Below are 18,892 nucleotides of genomic sequence, written 5' to 3' on the forward strand. Positions count from 1 at the left end.
TAGTTACCTATGTAGTAGCCCCAGTATAGACCAGTGTGTCTCTATGTTTACCTATGTAGTAGCCCCAGTATAGACCAGTGTGTCTCCATGGTTACCTATGTAGTAGACCCAGTATAGACCAGTGTGTCAGGAGAAGAAAATTGTTGAAAATATTGTCAATTTGTATTATTTAAAACTGTAACAAACTTTGTTATTTCTTATTTAATTTGCACTCACTGTCACTCAATGTTTTGTCAATTTGCTGCATCATTCAGGCTTCTAAATGTGCTGTATTTGAACAATACCACTTAAAACACATGAAATACAGAGTATTCAAATTCCAGCTGCCATTTGGCCTGAACTGTAATACTCATTATTAAGAAGTCACACACATTGAGTGACATTGCCTTCAAGAATCAAAACATTTCATAAACATGGAACCATCGATCTTCATCGATTTTTACCAATCATTGTTTCATTATCAATTCACATCTGATTCATATACTCCTGAGCATTCTGAGGCACAACGTGAAAAGTACATTTTAAAATCAAAAGTCTGAGAGTAGAACATCAACTGGACTAGAATCTGAGCCCTCATTAAAACAACAATCCATTCAACAATAGACTAGTCATAGGCAGGACCATACTGGACTAGACCCAAAGAGAAACAGTTCCCACTGACTAGTGACTGACTAATGCAAGCCAGCTTGACTACTGTATAATTAACAGACTTCTCACTACGTTTGACACAACATTTGGCACAATGTGACAATTATAAGTCTAACTCTATAATACAGTCCATCTAATAGACCAGAGACACACTGGTCTATACTGGGGCTTCTACATAGGTAACCATAGAGACACACTGTTCTACTACAGGGGTCGATCTTAACGCGAGCCCGCTTGCCAATGGCTAGTGCAGCTCGCTGCGGGCCAGTACAGATTCTCTAGAACTAGTCCGTGTGGCTAGTGCATATTATCTTACGTTTTACAGCTGTTACGATTTAAATCCTCAGATTTTTCCTCGGTGCGCTATTCGGTGCGCTAGTTTCACGAATGCGTGCAACTGACAATGTGCCAGCGGTTGCGTTCGGTTTGTGTCCTCCAGCCTAACTCCGGTAGTATTTTATGTAGAAATGTACTGGAAACGATCGCTACTAGCGCACGTCAAGATGTAATCGAATGTACCACTTGCAGCAGACAACAGAGGCAGTCTGTGGAGTGACCAGAGCATCATTAAACGTGAGTATAATCCTAAAACAAAGCCAAAAGACAAGAAAACGTGTGTATCAATCCTTAAATACAGTTGCATAGACCATAAATAAGCTACGTTAAAATACAAGTAAACGTATAGAGTGATATTGTGCAGTTAGGGATGGGCCATTTGGTATAGGGGGGGGGTACTGAATTAAACTGAAGAAACCTTGTACATAAATCCTTTAACACAGTTGCATACACCATAAATAAGCAACACCGTATTTAAGTCAATATATAAGCAAACATATATGATATAGATAGTGATATTATGGAGCTAGGGATGGGCCATTTGGTTTGTTGGGCGCTCACTATGGGTCGACCCTGGAGAGCTGTGGTGCAGGTGAGCGTTTCTCTCTCCTTATTTCCCTTTCTTCCTTTTCACTCTCGTCCTTTCTTGTGTTTGGTTTCAGCGCAGGGCACACACCCTGATTTCCAGTAACCATTCTGAACCGTTTTATTTTATTTCTCCAGGTATGGTGAGGACAATGACACTTTTAAAGTGGAGAGTTTCCCCAGCAGCGGCGATGATGACAATAACTAAGGAAGTGACGAGTGCCACAGAGAAGGTGACGTCAGACTACCACTCGGGCTCCACCTCGGTCTAAGACAGCAGCACCTGGGATGCCCAGCACGCCCCCCCCGCCACCCCACACACACACACAGTGTACCGGTACTGAGCCAGCACTGTCCCCAGTCCCCTGGATCCAGCGATAATATAGAGAGCACAGAATTCAAGTGAGAAAAGTAAATTCGGATAATTGTGAAAGTCTACAGAAGCCCCCGCACTGCGACTGTCTGTTTACTCTGATGGTGCTCAATTCATGTTGCCGTTCTAGACAAGCGGCCTGTGTCATTAATGCTGGCTGAACACGGCTGATCGTGGCACAGAGCGCCAGCAATTGTGAAAAGGCACATTAAATGGTTATGGTTCCTTTCATCGCTTAGCTGGCTTGCCCTGTGTGATAAATGTCTGAGCTTTTATCGAGATCATGTATTCTACAATTTATGACAGTTGAGCAATAACATATAAACTGTTTTGCAGGCGTCTGATTTTGTGTGCCAGCCTGTTCCAGCATGGCAGCAGCTACCCAGGAATAAGTGTGTTCTGTACATAGCGTAGTGCTTTGCCAAACATAGTGCATTGTTTCTCTGACAGCAGATGGTGAAAGTTATCTAATATGTAAACATTGGTACAGGATTAAGTTAGTAACTCAAAGGTGTTGCCCTTTGGGTCAGATTGCAACACAAGTGCAGGATACGCACTAAATTGCAGCCTAGTATATAATTTCCTGGGGGATTGTACACACCTGGGGCTTATACCAATCAATTAGCAACAAACAAATGATCCGGAGGTCCGATATAGAGCAGAGGAACAGCTTTCCAAAGCCCAGTGGGTCATAGGGAACATGTTGCCTTTGTGATTGAAAGATGCTTCTTAAATAATGCTCAATTTGCTCTGCTTGTGCAACCAATGCATATATTGTTAGAAAGTGAAATTGATACGCGGGATACTCATTTTGCTGCCCTTATCCTTGTAGAATTTGTAATTCGTGTTCAGATCCTTTATGGAGAAAAAAATATGACATTCAATGTGCATCAATTTACTCCTCTGGCCTCAAATGTCAATAATTGGGGAGCCCTGTGAGCACATTCTGCTTCTTATTTTGAAAATGGAAATGGAAAGCTTGTTAAGCTGTTGAGGTGCACCACTACACAGTTCATATGTTTATGCTGTCAAAGACTCTCCATTTAGCAATCTACACAACATTACTGAGAGGGTATCGAATTTCTGTAGCAAATTAACTGAACCACCAGTTTTTTTTTAAAAAGGAAAATTAATAAAATCGTCTTGAATGGTTCAAAAACTGTACTCCTTGATTTAAGTACATTTGAAGAAAGAAAAGAATGAAATTATTAGAAGGGAAACCACAAAACTTGAGACAGGGGTGACAGGTAGCGGTGATCTGGGGAATCCATGCAGCAGGTCCGACAACGAGACACTTGGCACCGGCAGCACATGCTTCAGTGCTCTGGGAGTGTTTACAGCCTGTGAGTTTAACACTTCATGACCGACAGCTGCCCTTCATGCCAACACAATACACATCAACAATGACTTTCATCACCATGTTCATCTGGACACTCTGCACTCAGGGTGGGAATTATTTTGATTTTATTATTTCCATTTTGTATGTATTTCTTTGTAATATCTAAACAGGCACACATCAAACTCACAGATCAAATCAGATTGTTTTCATGTATATTACATATATATGTAAGCATTATTTTTATTCTTCGTTTCCAGAATCCAGCGGACAGTATACTGTGACTCAGACTCCATCAGTGAAATCTGTTCAGCCAGGAGAGACACTCACTGTGACCTGTAAACCCAGCAGTGCAGTGTATATTAACAACATCCTACACTGAGACCAACAGAAAACTGATTTATTTTGCCACTACCCGTCAGTCTGGGATCCCCATTATAGTGTTGGGCTGTGGTGAATGAGGGCCCAGAGTGTGAGCCATCTCTGAGTGACTGTGCTACACTGCTCCACAATATCACAATATGTACTGCTGGTCATAGCAATACAACAATAACAATACCCTGCACACAACACATGCCCTTAATAAGCTCCTTCTCTGTCAGAGGGCAGCCTGAGACACGTCTTGGAATCCAGCATGACTTCACTATTGACAAATAGTACATAGATTAAAAAAAAAAAGTTTCTACCTACTTTAGTCAGCTAATGTGTCACCTCACCCCTTTCTAGAAAATAAAATGATATTTGTTACATCAGTAATACTTGCATATCATATGAAAGAGGGAGACTGGGACACAGATTAATCTGATTAGACATTAGTATTAAACTGGGATCTCTGACAGGGGTAAAAATAGAAGAAAACCAGGAAAGTGTCCCACCCCTATCAAGTCCCACCTGTGTTCACAGCTCCCAACGCATCTAACTTTCTGTGACAGGATTTGGATGAAGGAAGCTGCTCTGCATACCTGTCCTCCCCGAGGTAACTGGATTTAAACTGCATTTTAGGTAACTTTTGTTTAATCATGCTGACAATGGATTTTATGTATTTTTTTCTTTGTTTTTATCCATCTTTAAACTATTGTTATATTATGATTTGTAACGTACAATAGTTTTAAAAGTCATCTGTCTAATTGCCACTTGGTGAACGGGTAGTTGGGGTTTCTTATTTGAATGGTTTCTTTTTTGGAGTTGAGTTGTTACAATGATCACGATTTGTTTTCACATTTAGAGTTTGGTTTGTAGTGTGGTTTATTTGTTTATTTTACTTCACTAACCCCAGTTCGCCTGTGGCATTTAAGATGAATAATTATTGAATCGTTTATTGCATATCCTGCTTTTATTCTTGGATTTTTGCTTGTAATAAACTGTTAAACATTTTGTACAATTTATTCCGGTCTCTGCTTACTTTTATTTGATTAAAAAGATCTTGTAGGGGGAAACCTGAGTTGTGCGCATTATATCTAAAACTATTTGGGCGAAACGAGTGGCATGGTCAGTAATTTAGCCAAGGGTAGAGTGTACACATCAGCCACCTGGTTACAATTATTATGATGCACAAGACAATATGAATTATTGTGAAAAAAAAAATATATAGAGAGAGTCTGCCCATGATGACATCTGTCTAGGTCACTCACAGCAATAATTGCCCTCATAGAAATCTTGCACAGCGTCAGGGGTGGCGGCGGGGTATGGCTTGGTTAGGCTACAGCCCCACTTTAGCACCACCATGGAACAACCAAGAATATCACCGAGCAGAATAAGTGCCAGCCAGTTCCATTTGTGTCACTGCGTCATTGCTGCGTGAGCATGCAGTGTAGTGATGCAGCGCATCACACATTACACTGATCTGAGTCAAATTAGTTAACGCTAGCTAGCTATGTAAGTTGGGAAATTGGAACATTGTTAGCATTATTATGGATCGATCCAACCACGACAACCGGCAGATTGTGCTCCTTTGAAAACGTAAATGCCGAGTTTGAATATATTTTAAATAATAGGGTCGATTTGGAAACTGTGCTGACTTTGTCGTGTTTTGTGTGGCCTCGGCGGCCACCTCTTGTGCTCCGTTAATTACTGTAGCGCTCTCTCTCTCTATCTGTCTCTCTCTGTGTCTCTCTATATCTTTCTTTGTGTGCGTCTGTGTGAGGGGAGTGTGATGCGTGATGTACAATCCGCTGGGTTTGCCAGACAATGTGAACGACTTTAAATAGCATGCATAGTAATTATTGCCTGAACTCAGTAGTAGTGACCATCCATGTCTGTTGCTCTCGATGTAATTTTGCGTGTGAAAAAAGGAGTCAGTGCAATCGTCTAACCCAGTGGTTTTCAAACCGGTCCTGGAGTACCCCCTGCCCTGCTGGTTTTTGTTCCAACTGCAGCGTACATTTTGTTGTCTCAAATTTGCATAGTAGTTATGCTAATCAAATATAATTTTGCTTAGCAACACGAGTTGCTTGATTAGCAACTTAAATTGGTCTACCAATTATCAAATGTGGTGATTATTTGTTCTCACACAAACCCGCAGCGCAGCCAAGTACTCGGATATGGGCGTGTCTGGTGTAATTGGAAAGCTACAGCCCTGCCCTGTATGAGTGACAGACCCGCTGGCCAATGAGGGACGGGATTCGGGTAACAGGGCACGGAGTGCGGGCCGCCTCTCAGGCGTCACAGTAAAAAAAAAAAAATACGCGTATCTTAAAGGGGAGGTACCTCAGCATTGCTTATACGCATTTTTGATGCTTGATTTGGGACGGAAAAACGTATTTTAATGCATCGCAGAATCAGCGAATCGATGAAGAAAATACATCGCAAATGGAGGTGAATTTGTCTCACATTTTGCGATGTGAACCCTGACAAAATGTTCACTGCAACTGAGGTCTTAAATTGCTTAATTGAATCCTTAATTGACCTAACAAAGCAATATACCATTCAATTAAGTAATTAAAACCTAAATTGGAACAAAAACCAGCAGGGCAGGGGGTACTCCAGGACCGGTTTGAAAACCCATGATCTAACCCATAGCAGCCTAATGCGTGGTATTTCTAGCTACTGGGAAGGGTGCTATTTTATTGTGTATGTATTCACACTGAAATTCAGACGTTGCATTACGGGTTCGCCATCCCTGCCATAGTGTGTGTGTGTGTGTGTGGGCCAGTCCGACAGAGCAGAGCAGCGGCTGCAGCTGCGTGATTTCCAATGACACCGACACGTTCAAAAGAACCGTAACGTCGGAGCTCATCAATACTACAGTCTTTAATCATTTAGCACCGGGGCCCGTTTAATACCGGGTTGGTACACAGCCCTTCTCATGGCCAGTGAAGCAGTGTTTTTTTTTCTTATCTAGTGAAGTGAATGTGCTAACGTTACTTAAAGGTTAAGCTTTCTAGCTGACGTTTTATTTGCGAGTCTACCAGCTCCTCACTTTTGCCATGTTCAGCTTCGCCTATCATACCTGGTGTTCATGCTTTGCAAGAAATGTGGCCATTGCCTCTCTGCTTCTTTCGATTCCTTTTCCTCTCTGTCCCCTGATTTTTGCCTTTGGTGAGGCATTTTGACTCGCTAGTCAGTTTCCGCTTTGCTGAGCTGCAAAATGCACATCAGTGTGTTCCGCACATCTGACTGGCCAAGTGTTTCGACCGCACCATTTTCACAATAACAGCGTGGGAGTGGGGTATCAGATGTCCCGCTGCGTGAGGCTTCCTCTAGTTCAACTGCGTGTTGAGCTTTCTTTTCATACTTTCCCTACCATGGAAGATACTCTCAAAAAGTGGATACAAAATATTTGGTGTGAGCAGTTCAGCATAACCCCTCATACTATCGTCTGCAGTCGCCACTTTCAAGAGGAAGATTTGAGTGAGCCTAAGCTCCAGGCTAAACGGTCCCGAATTAATAAATTGGACAGTTTACTGTACAACCATGATAATAAGAAATCAATTCTGTACAACATGAAAAACAGGACAAAAATCATTTCACTGATTCTAGGATTTTGAAAATGGGGCGGGGGTCATAAGGAGGCCATGATTATTACAGAGAGGTCTGCTAGGGGGGTCTGGGGGCATGCTTTTAAAATTGGTTTTAAAAACTCAGTTTGTAAGTCAAGATTGAAGCAAATTACAAGGATAAGCTGGGCTATTCATAACAATCCAGCATTAATGTACCACCATATTTGCTACCATTTGCTAGTGACAAATGTATTTTAAAATGAACACAATAGACAACGGTGATGCCTTCTTGCCATGAACACAAGACAATACAGACAACTTTTCCACCCGCCTCACCCCCAAAAGTGCTTCAATATGGACACATTCCTTGAGCATGTGTTCAGTGCAAGAGGGAATGGTATTAGTGAACAAAATAGGGTCCCCTTAATATGCAAAAATAAAGAAAATGCCTGACTGGAGAGAATGGGTACACAACTCCCCCCAACATCACTAGAATGCATCTTTAACACTGTATGTTAAGAAGTACCTTTTACAACAAAGTGTTATGACGTCAAACAAGTATTTACATGCAAAACAAAATCTATGTATTAATGTCTGAACAATAAGTTATGAGTGTAACATTCAATCCCTGGACCCTTATGTAACATTATATACTGTGCAAATATATACAAATAGGTCAAATAAAAAACAGCACTTATTTGTTCAATACATGGCAAAAAGGTGCTAAAATGATTTACCAAGAAAAGAACACAAAAACTTGTGAGCTAAAACATATTTTTTTAACAATCAATAACAAACAATAAATAACATTAACGATTAGTATTATTTTTACTAAAAAGAAAATCATATTTGTTTTAGTTAATATGATTAATGTATATAAAAAGTATTTACTTTGAAAAACCACACTATTAAATGAAAATACATTTTAACACTATAACAAGGTAATATAGTACAAATATAACTGAAGAAACAGTAACAGCTAAACACTCAAAGATAGAGGAGGAGCAACCTCCTCTGCCTCTGTGGACCAGCCTCCTCTGATGTATGGTAACCCTAAACTAGCTATCACCATTCATCAAATTGTCAGTGTCATAGCAGAAATAAAATCCAGCACAGCAAGAGTATTTCAATGGTCAACTTACTGCGCACTGTCTGGTCCTGAGACTGACCTGCAGTGCGCATTGGAGAGCAGAGCGCAGCAGCAGGTGTGTTTGATCCAGAACTGCTCTCTCGCACCTCTATGCACCAGCCTCCTCTGGTATGTAGGTAGGTAGCAGTGGCCACACTGAACACAGGGCCCGATCTGTAATCAATGTATACCAGTGATGGCACCAGTGACTTTTCTAGTCTTAAACCCCCCCCACCAAGAATTGGGTCTGAGTTCATGGTCATTGTGCTTGTACATTAGTGTATGCGTACAGTTACAATTTACAGTATCCTTGTATGTGCTCGCTTTGCTTTGTGGAATGATGTTCGTTGCTTTATTGTTGTGTGTTTCAGATGATCATTTTATCATTTTCAGAGTTAACATAACTAAAGATTCAGCAATAATTTGGTGTTCATATGTGTGTAGTGTTATCGCTATTCAATATAGTGTGCCCAGTGTGCATAATGAGAAACATGTTCAGCTCATCTGCTCTGATGTTATGGATATCAAAAATGTCAACCCTCCACAGACACACACACACAGAGACACAGACACAGACGCACTAATAGGGACAAATTTTACTCCCTCAATAAACAGGCGGACAAGGAATAATCAGGACCTGATTTAACTGAAATAATACCAAAAAAGTTTATTGAGCTACAACGAAGCGCTCCGGAGATGGTCACTGGGCAAGACACATCTAAAGTTTTTCTAAAGAACTTGCTATCATATACAAGAGGACTCCCTTTGGTTTCTGGGCAACTAGATGATGGTAATGAGGTACCTCAAACTTTAACAAACACGTCTCCTGTGTCTTACATTATGTTCTTTCTATGTCCTTGGATGAAAATGTTTTTCTAAAAATCACCTGCACAGAACTACTGTACCTGTCCTCTCCGGAGCCATACACAAAGCTTAAATTCATATATGGGTTACACAATCTTGCTGCAACAATGGTGGGAATATAATATATTTGGCACTCAGACAGGGCACTGTCCCACATCACACACAGAGACACACACACACAAGCACAGACACACACAGACAGCCAGACAGACACAGACAGTGTGCTTGACAAATACTTGCCCTCACAGTCAAGTCAACATGAGCCGCATTATCTAAAAGAAGAACCCATCATTTCCTTTTGTGTCAATATCAGCGAGACAGGGATTAAAAAACACATCTGAAAATGCTACTTGTACAAGCACGCTGAGATGCCCCGTCATCAGTAGGCGTGCAGAACAGTATGGTGACAAATGTCTTGTGTGGCTCTGTGGCTTAATGGATAGCGTGTTGGACTTCTAGTGAAAAGGGCAGTGGTCAATCAAAGGTTGTGGGTTCGAGTCCCACCAGAGTCAGTGCTCACTTCATGAAACTTAGAGCTTGCTGGGCTTCCTCGTGACAGCCAGAGGTATCTTGCAGTCAAGTGCCTTGCTGATGCCTTCACTTCTTACTTTTCTGGAATGCCAACTTTGTCCCAAATCCTTGCTTGACTATCAAGACCTCATACGCTGCTTCTTTTCCTAGCCACTGTCACTGTACCAGTCCCCCTCCGTGTCAGTTGCATCTCCGGGAACAGCTGGATCAGGTGGCCTTGTACTTAAGGCCATGGACTACTAAGCCGTTGTGTTTTGCACCCGTGGCTTTCTATCCCACCATCGTTGTGGGCATTCCTTGTTTGACATTTCTTGACGACTGACGCCGTGTACGTCCAATGGACAGTTCCAAGATTCGCAAGACAGAGCTACTTGTGCATTATTGCCCGCTTAACCTGGCTGCCTCTCGAGTGAGCAAAGCCATTTTACCAAATAGAAGAACCCATCATTTCCATCCGTCTCAAAATCAGCGAGACAGGGATTTAAAAAACACAACTGTAAATGCTACTTGTCAAATCACGCTGAGACGCCCGGTCATCTGCAGGCATGCAGAAGAGTATCTTCGTCGTACAGTTTTGTGGTTCTGTGCCACAATGGATAGTGTGCTGGACTTCTAGTGACACACACACACACACACACACACACACACACAGACACTACAATTCAATATTCAATGTGCAAACAAGTTTAGCCAGAAGAAACAGAACTCTTTCAATCAATAAATCATGAATATACATTACAAATCGATTCAGAATATGCATAATACAATGTAAAAGCCAGACACAGGGATGGAGAGAATCTCTGGTTCCGTTGGTGTCCGGGCTTTATTGTGGTTCACAGGGTAAACGGGACAAAATACAAGGGGTAAAAACAACCAAAACGAAACATCCACACAAAACAGGGTGCTCCGGGCAGTCAGGGTTGGGAGTGTCAGTCCTCCTTCTCAGCGGGTTAGCTGCCTCCATCTGGGAAGGAGAGGGATTAAATAGAGAAGGCACAGCTGCCACTGACGTCACAATCGCCTCGGTGCTCATTGCCCGCAACCGTGAGTCCACAGCCTGTTAGCGAGGGAGCGACAACACAGCTGTGGCACATGAGCACCTCATCAGCAGACGTCAGCAGCAGCCGTGCCGTGACAGACAGCGGCCTGTCACATACAATTGTATATTTCCTGCGTTCCGTTCCTGCACTCTCTCATTCACCCATTCTAGCTGAGGCAGCCAGTGAGCCCACACACGTGCTATCCCTTCCTCTTCCTCTCACTTCACTGCTATATCAGCGATGACATCATAGAAATCTCTCACCTGACAGCAATGACATTACAGAGCACATACATTATGTCTCTCGCCACACTGTCAGTGTTGACTTTCTCGCTCAGTATGCCAGCTCTCCCGGAAACACTGCAATACGTGGATGAGTTTGTACCATTTTTGGATGCTCTACCCTGCTGGGGCGGAGCTGTGATCCAGCTGAAAAGCAGGTCAGGCATGTGGGCACCTGGGCAGCGAAAGATGTATTCGTAATGAAGAGAAACCCAGGTCCAACCCTCCGGTTCAGCCACAGACAGCCACAGAAGTAGTATAGATGGCGGCATGACTTATTTTGACAGCTGGAAGTCCCGCCCTCCCTATGAACCTTTGAACGGGAACTCCTCTCTCCTTCCCAGCACCCCCCTTGGGTTACCATTTGACCCTCCCTTGTCAGCCATCTTGGATGATATCGGCTATTTTGGATGTCAGCCATCTTGGCTGATATCGGCCATTTGTAAGGTCATAGGTCATCTGGTAAGATGGTAGCCATTTTGTTAGGGTGACATCCATCATGGTGAGTGTCCAAGTGCACCTCACCCTGCTGGTGTGGAGATGTAACGTTTAATAGCGTAAACTGTGTTTTTAAGGTTATATTGTTTTCATGATACTGTGTTGGAAAATTAAGAAATAAGAAAATAAAAGTTTTATATATGTTAGGTTATAATGTTTTATGATACTGTTTAAGTAAATAAAAAGAATAAGAAAAGTTATATATATATATATATATATATATATATATATATATATAGGTTATATTGTTTTATGAAACTGTTTTAGTAAATTAAAAAATAAGAAAAGTTTTAAATATATATATATATATTTAAGGTTATATAGAGAATAAGAAAATAGAAGTTTTAAATACATATATATATATATATATATATATAAGATTATATTGTTTTATGATACTGTTTAAGTAAATAAAAAGAATAAGAAAAGTTATATATATATATATATATATATATATATATATATATATATATATATATAGGTTATATTGTTTTATGAAACTGTTTTAGTAAATTAAAAAATAAGAAAAGTTTTAAATATATATATATATATATATATTTAAGGTTATATAGAGAATAAGATAATAAAAGTTTTATATTTTATTTTAGGTTAAAATGTTTTATGATTTGTTTTAGTAAATTAAAAAATAAGAAAAATAAAAGTTTTATATATATACAAGATTATATTGTATACATTTAAGAAAAATAAAAGTTGTAAATACACATTTATATTTTATTTTAGATTATGTTTGATTATACTGTTTTAGTAAATTAAAAAATAAGAAAAATAAACGTTTTATATATATTTAAGGTTACAATGTTTTATGATACTGTTTTAGTAAATTAAAAAGAAATATGAATATTTACTCAGAGTGGGATTTGAACCCACATGTGTTTTTAGTTTATATGTTTTATGATTAGGCTTAGGATGATACTGTGTTTGCAAAATAAAAAGGTAAGAAAAAATCAATTAAGAAATGTATAGACTTACATATATTGCATGTCATTACATATATATTTAAGCAAACACAGATAAACACACATACCTATATCTCTTTAGTTTATATTTATCAATAGACAATAGAGAACAACAGTGAAATGTATAGAATTATATCTGTACATTTTGACCAGCACTGTACTTATTATATTTGTTACATTAGTGAATGCTCAAACGTAGCCTTAACATGTATCATATTTAAGAATATTCTGCATTTCATTCCATTACACACACACACACACAAACATATATATATATATATATATATATATATATATATATATATATATATATATATCTTGTTAGGTTTTATTTATCAAAAGACACTAAAGACATGCACACCACTTTTCTTAGAGAGACACAGTGAAGCACTATTTGTGAATACTCATATGTAATAAATAATATATGTATATATGATTTGTTTGTGCTTTAATGTATAGAATTAATAAAATACACACACACACACACACACACACACAATGGTGACTTTTATTGTGACAAACAAGCATTTTACAACATGGAACATAGTCAGAAGTAGAAAAAGATACTCCATGAAATGTTTTATAGATACTTGAAATCATTAATTTCTTGTTAACAACACCAACATTGGACAGAAAGAAACACTGACCTGTACAGAGTAATGTCATTTCCAGCATATTCCATATATATTCCCAGTTCCTTCTATTGGGAATCCGGTGTTGGCTTCAGCTGAGTCGCAGTAGCCTGTTAGGCACTGGCTCCTGGCTTTTCTATCCCTGTCTGCCCCTGTTGAGCATGCTTGGGAAAAGCAATGCAGAACCGTTATCCCTTCCTACCGGACTGTGACTTGTATACAGTTCATTCTATAGGTGGGAGTGCATGTGTTTTTTACACGTGTACCCCGCCATTGTACATAGTTCCTTTGTCAGCAGGCCTTGGCCCCTCCCTAGCTATACTAGCTGTGCTGAGGGCCACTGCTGCTGTATTCAGCAGTAGGCTTTGAGTTTGCTCTTGTGCCCCGCTGTGTATATAGTTCATTTATTGACATCAGTAGAGCATCTGTTGCCGCTAGCTTCCGCAGTGGGTATCCTGCTCCTGTGTCATGTGTGTGGTGCATGAACTGGCTCCTGCGCCCCGCAATGTATATAGTTCTTTAGAATATACAGTTGAGCTTGTCCGCTCCTTATTAAGTTTAGAATGGACAACTGCTCCTGTTGTTAGCGAGGGCACTCGTGCTTCGCTATGTATATAGTTCCTTTGCCAGCAGTCTGTGGCCCCGCCCTAGCTATGCTAGTGCTGAGGCCACTGCTGCGGTGTCCAGCGGAAGGCACTTGAGTTGGTTCTTGTTGGTCCACTGTGTATATAGTTCCATTATTCGTAATTGAACTATCCAGCAGTGGCTATCTAGTCTGGGTAGCCCGCTGTATGTTGAGCACGGGCTCAACGGACTGCGACCTGTGCTTATATGGTGTGGTCTGGGTATTGGCCCTGCTCCTAGCCCTGCTAGTAGAGCAGGAGACTGCTATTACTAGGCTTCATGGTAGGCACAAGGTCTTGTTGCCTGTGGATACACCATTGCTTATTTCTTCCCAGTTCAGCGTGACTGTGGTCTTCGCGTCTGAGCAGCCCAGATGTGGCCCAAGGGGCCCCTGTGGTTCTATCATAGAGTTGGTACGGCTCCTAGTAGGTTCGCCTCGGGGCAGGCTCTCTTACCAGCTCGCTGCCTCCTCCCTTGCGACGGTTTGGTTATACTGTAACACCTCCCCCTTGGGCAGTGCTTCTGACTCGAAAGATAACGATAGGTTGCGTATGAAACCCCGGTTATCTGAGAAAACAAGCACTGCCCAAGGGTTGCAAGCTCGCGCGGGAGTTCAAGCTCCCGGCAAAAAGAGGAAGTCCTTGTGCAGACGTCACCTTTTATACAAACAGGAAGTGGAAGGGTCCTGTTTGAGTGACGGGCACAAGGGCCAATGGCAGCTTTGATAGACAAAAGTCTTCGATGCGTTCCAGCGATGCACGCTGAAAACCCCTCCCCCTTGGGCAGTCCTTCTTTTCTCAGATAACCGGGGTTGCATATGCAACCTATCGTTCTTTGTCTATGGTTAAATCCCTCTCACTTTGTAACTTTTACTAGTAAGTCAAATTGAGATTTTAAAAGTTGGTACATGTGAGTCAGAGCCAAGAAGGTTGAATTCAGACTGTAGGTTGTTTATGTACATGGGTAAATTACTTTTGCTAGCCTAGTATAGTACTATATACCAATGCTTTATTGTCCTTCAGGCTAAATCATTTTGTATACCAAACAATGGTGAGTGACATATTCTGAGTAATGTACTTAAACTAGTGCTAATCATGCTCTGAAACCAACCCATAGAGAACAAGGTGAAAACTGGAATTAATGGCAAAGCACAGCCATAAACAGTCAACATAATCAAGCCCAGTTAGAAATATAGATGTCTAATTATTTTGAGCACTAATCTTACATTTCATAAAGAAAAGCATTTAATTCTTAGCAATTGTTAGGTGTATGCTGTACGTATTCCAGTTAGTTCACTGTAATGACAGAAATGAGAAGTTCATTTCTTTAGCACACTCACGGAAAACCATTTATTTTTAAACAGTTACTAGATAGCCAGTTTAGGCCTTCATCTTAGTTATTTCTAATAGCAAGAGTGCTTAAAATTATTAATTGAATTATATATCTTTGTTCCCCCTTTTTCTTACTGCTCTCATAAAATAACATTTTATTCAAGCAATAACAGGGTAGCCTAAATATACAACATATCTTAAAGTACAAGGCATCTGAAAGCTGTGTATGGTCTCAATGCATTTGATGCGGAGGATTAATTCAACTGAAAATGGTCAAAACTGTGGACTTTTATTGAATGTTAAATTTGACAGTGTTCTCTCTTAAGGACCTGTTGCCTGTGGGACGTTGCTGCTTTGGTTGTGTCCAGTGCCATTTCAGATAAGAGAGGCTCTGCAGGACAAGCAGGACAGAAACCCGTCTCACAGACACTCTGCCTGCTCTGCATCTCCATTTCCCCTCTCCACCGCACACAGCTGAACGTTATTCTGAATCTTACACAGAGCGCTCAGCTTCTGACACTGATGGCAACATGGGGCCTGGCTCCGAGCCTGAGGAAAACCATGAGGTAATTCAAACTTATTTAATTTCTATACTGTGAAATGTCAGATTGAAAGTGGTTTCTGTTCTTAATGTTTGTATTGTTTATGTATTTCATGTATTTTTGTACAGTTTTGTGTTGACGAGTCCTACATCAACATGAATGTGAATTTCAATGTGAAGAGCACGTGTCATGCTCTGTAATGCAAGGGAGCAATGAGGGGCTGTAGAGACACTCATAAGAGTAGCAGGAGCACTTTTTTATGAACTACTAATTTGTTATATTTTAATAGAATATGAAATGTAGTAGAAAGTTGTATCAGATCAGACCACTGGACAGAAACACCCCACCAAGACTGAGTTTTCATGTTTCTGCACATGTCACCTACAAACTGTTGACAGAGTGGATGAGGGTCTACAGCAGAGGTTCCCCATCCTGAGGTTGTGACAAAGTCAGGGTGAGTTTTGTTTAATATGTTTTTAAATTATTATTATTATTATTATTATTATTATTATTATTATTATTAAATTATTATATTGTTATTTTAAATATATTATTCTGTAAGTAAAAATATGATTGCTTAATATGTTTTTGCATTATTATTACTATTATTATATAGTATTTGTTATTTATATATATGAATTTGTAATTAAAAATATGATAAAATTATGTCAAATTAAATCAAAATTATAAACCACATTAATGTACATAGTATAACAACATGATACATATGATACAAAAAACATGTCTTAGTATTTTAGGGGTTGGAGGCTAATTTGAAAATGTTACAATGGGGTAAGGTTTTAAAGCCCTGGCCTACAAAGTCATTTTAAACCCCACCGCACAGCATTGTCAAAGCCCTGCTACCCGCTATCAATGCAGTTGTTAGCTCTGTATTAGACAAGTGTCTAAAAGTTGCATGAATAGATTAATAATACCCCTGTACTACTGGTAAACCTTTAAGTTTACATCATAATTTTTGTAAGTGTTGGAATATGTTGAGGGTGAGCCTATTTGTTTCTGTGTCTGTGAAATAAGCCATTTTACAAAACATAGAGTTTGTAGTGATTTTTCAGAGTTTCAGGGTTTAGTAGAATGCAGTTTTGGTTCATATAAATATGACGTTGTGCTTATTTCAGTCTGCTGTGTGTGTTTCCTGAAGACTGACTGCATTTTCACTATGTAGTTTGCAGATTACTCCTAGAAGTTACATAAATAATTTTACAAAACTTAAAATTTGCAGTAAAATACCATTTGTGCTTATTATATCCTTGCAGTGTGGTCCCTATTTCTGTGTTTTGTATGTGTGTCATGCTTGCAGTTGTCACCATGTATTTGTAGGATTGAAAAATAAGGTATTTCCAAAGGAATAGAAACTTAAGAGTTTCTCACTTTATTTACAATAGATACCTGATGTACTTTGTCGCCAGAACCTGGTATAACTTTGAAAAAGAAGCCAAGAGTGAAAGACTGAATAGAATATATATGGAATATGCTGGAAATGACATTACTCCGTACAGGTCAGTGTTTCTTTCTGTCCAATGTTGGTGTTGTGAACCAGAAATTAATGATTACAAGTATCTATACAACATTTCATGGAGTATCTTTTTCTACTTCTGACTATGTTCCATGTTGTAAAATGCTTGTTTGCCACAATAAAAGTCACCATTGTGTGTGTGTGTGTGTGTATTTTATTAATTCTATACATTTGAGCACAAACAAATCATATATACATATATTATTTATTACATATGAGTATTCACAAATAGTGCTTCACTGTGTCTCTCTAAGAAAAGTGGTGTGCATGTCTTTAGTGTCTATTGATAAATAAAACCTAACAAGACGCTTGCCTTCAGGGAGTTTCATGTCAAACATTCAAAAAACAGGACTCGAACTAGACGGATGAGCACCTACGATCGGTCTTGGCCGATGTGGGGATCGAACCCAAGACCTTGGCGTTATTAGCACCACGCTCTAACCAACTGAGCTAACCGGCCATCAAAAGGAGTCTCTCTGCCAGGCATTTCCTCATGTTTATGTAATTTGGCTGCAAAATGCATTACACACAAGTGTGAAAAGAACACTTTTGCAATTCCTAGCATTGGTGATGCTATAAATCAATCTGTCAGGAGTGGGATTTGAACCCACGCCTCCATCAGGAGACCAGAAAACCCTTCTACACTCTTCAAGGGAACAACACCTTAAGTCTGGCAAATTAGACCACTCGGCCATTCTGAGAGGATGTATACGTCCACCGCGAGATTATATACTGATCAAGAAAACTGCGGGAACACTTAAATCACACATCGGATCTCCGTGATCAAAATCTAGGAAACCTCAAGATCTTCACCGTACATTGCATAATTCGTAACTCTCCCACCTCCATGCTTTTGAGACTGTACTGGGAGACACAGCAAACTTTCTTCAGACGGCACGTATGGATGTGCCATACTGGAGGAGCTGGACTACCTGTGCAACCTGAATGGGCTGCAGGGAGCACCTCATAATTCCAGTAGTGACAAGGACACTAGCAAAAGGCAAAACTAGAGAAGAATCAGTCAGGAAGGATAAGGAGAGAGCAATCGTCTGTGGCCACCACCTGCAAAACCATTCCCTTTTTGGGGTTGTCTTGCTGTTGCCTATCTCCGGTGCACCTGCTGTAACTTTCATTTGCACCAAAACAAGAGACAGTGATTCACAACCGCTTAGGCTTCCTAACTGTACAGATTAATATGCCTGAACTGTAACTGACTTGGTATTATGCTGTGATGATTACTTGTTCCCTTATTTTTTTGAGAGGTGTATTATAGAAGATAGCCTTGAGAATGCGGCCACAGAATTGCGGGAATCCGTGACTTTCAACACTTATGCAACCGAGTCGAGGTGACCAACAGCTCAATGTCTGGTTGGCACCATGGCTTAGATGTGCCATTCATGAAACTTGCGTTGATTCTTGAAGCCACTGGCATTGCTTCCCTCTCCAAGTCTGTGTAATAAGGAATTGGCAGGAGCCCACGAGGTGAAACTATCAGAGGACAGAATGCAAATGAAGTGTTCTGAGAAAAGCAAAGCGGCGAAAGCACATTTTCCCGTGTGCATGTAGATGGCCGACTTTGACACGGCTTGATGAAGTCTTGTGGATCCTACCACTGCTTAAGTGCACTACTACGCTTGCCTTCAGGGAGTTTCATGTCAAACATTCAAAAAACAAAATGCATTACACACAAGTG

General features: G+C 40.1%; 1 non-coding gene across 1 annotated transcript; it reads right to left on the reverse strand.

Annotated features, from left to right (window-relative positions):
* Nucleotides 1-17,585: 17,585 nt before the first annotated feature.
* On the reverse strand, nt 17,586-17,659 carry trnai-aau (transfer RNA isoleucine (anticodon AAU)). Its single transcript has one exon. It is a non-coding gene; the product is annotated as a tRNA-Ile (tRNA).
* Nucleotides 17,660-18,892: the final 1,233 nt, after the last annotated feature.

This window comes from Amia ocellicauda, chromosome 12 (genome assembly GCF_036373705.1).
Source record: "Amia ocellicauda isolate fAmiCal2 chromosome 12, fAmiCal2.hap1, whole genome shotgun sequence".
Taxonomy (NCBI): domain Eukaryota; kingdom Metazoa; phylum Chordata; class Actinopteri; order Amiiformes; family Amiidae; genus Amia; species Amia ocellicauda.